Raw genomic sequence first — 1911 nt, forward strand, 5'->3', positions numbered from 1 at the left:
CCCCTTCTTGTTACTGTTATTTTTTGCATATTTGTCACGCTTAAAAGATTCAAATCATCAAACAAATTTTAATATTACACAAAGATATGCAAGTAAATACAAAATGCAGTTTTTAAATGATGATTTCATGTATTAAGGGATTATTTTTAATTACTTTTTCACGTAGTGCCAGGCAGGTTTGGACAGCTTTTTTCCCTTAATAAATGAAATCATCATTTCAAAACTGCATTTTGTATTTACTCTTTGTGTAATATTAAAATTTGTTTGATGATCTCAATCCACTTAAAAAATATATATAAAAAAAATAAATATAAAAAAAAAACAGGAAGGGGGCAAAAACCTTTTCACTGCACTGTAAATGTGTGGATTTGACATAAAACAGGACACATTTAGTAAGGTTAGAAAAAAAAATCCATTACAAGGTGCCCCTGCAAATATCACCTCATAACATGAAGGTTCATTTTTGTTATTGATCAGAGGGCGCTCTTAAAATTTTGATTGTGCTCCTAATTATTTTTTTTAATTAGCTAATTTTCCCTTTTCTATTAAAAACAAAGTGTTATTAATAATGCTTATATTATACACCCCCCTTCCTAGTTAGAGTCCCCCCAGTGAATTTTAATAACACGACAGAGGCATGTTTAACACTTTGTCACATCAACTTTCCTTTTAATTACAATGTTTAATCATTTTGGAATCGAGGGTATTGAAGAGATTGAACCGTTAAAACAGTCAAGGGTCCTCCAGGCTTCATCCGATCAAAACCAGCTAACAGACGATGATCCCATGAGACAACAGCACCTCTCCTTCACCCTCCATCACAAACACAAGACTGGTCAGACTGCAACAAACCTACCAGCAAACCTGAAAGACAGTATATTTTCATGTTATTAAATCATAATGGCATGCATCTTTTATAAGAGCCCATCTACATTGTTAAAATGTATTTATTGCTTTAGTGTTTACTTTTACTTAGAGTAAAAAAAATTGTCTGTTGTCTCAGTCAGAATAAGGTGTTTTATTGAATAAAATATTTCCAATTAGTAAAATATATTAAGTTAATATATATTTTGTGTACAATAACCATAATTTCCCTATAGTCTTATATAGTCCTATAGTGCAATATGACGTAAATATAGTCTTTCTTTTTTATTTTGTTGTTGCTTTTAAAGCCAAGCCTTAAATATAATAATTGAAATGTATAAACAGATTTAAAACTAACCTTGCTAACCTTCTTTTTTAAAATGCTTTATTAATTCACTGAATGCCACAAGAACAAGAGGTCTTACATATTCACATGATCAAATCAACATTAGCCGACAAAGAAAAAAGAAAAGAGGCAAAAAGCAAAGAGAAAAAAAGAAAGGAAGAAAATTATGTAAATTTCAATGCTTTCAGAGCATTACATGTTTTCAGTGCTTTTTTGATTTTTTTTTTTTTTTTTTGTATAATTTAAAGTCATATATAAAATGTGAACAATTTGGTCTACGTTAAGCCTACTTCTTCTTATGCATATGATATTTTCCTAAAAAAGTACAGTAAATGTAAATTCTTTTTCTTGACCACAAAATTCAACCTAACCATGAGGAAAGTATAATCTCAAGGCTTAGATCTGGTCATACTGCTCTTAATAGCAGTTTGAAGAAAATGGGGAGACATGAAACTGGAAAATATGAATATTATAATATGGAGGAAAATGTAGAGCATGTTATAATGAAGTGTCCAAGATACAGAAAAGAAAGAAAGATACTGATTGATGTCCTCAAGGAAAATAAAGAAAAACTAAATTTGATGTACATTTTGGGGAATAGTATAGTATATAGTAGTATGTCCCAAAGCTTGCCTACTATTCTTCTACAGACTCAAAAGTATGTACTTTTTCTTCACTGTAAGCAGTGACGTCCATACGTA

The sequence above is a fragment of the Cyprinus carpio genome, chromosome B25 (assembly GCF_018340385.1).
Source record: "Cyprinus carpio isolate SPL01 chromosome B25, ASM1834038v1, whole genome shotgun sequence".
Taxonomy (NCBI): Eukaryota; Metazoa; Chordata; class Actinopteri; order Cypriniformes; family Cyprinidae; genus Cyprinus; species Cyprinus carpio.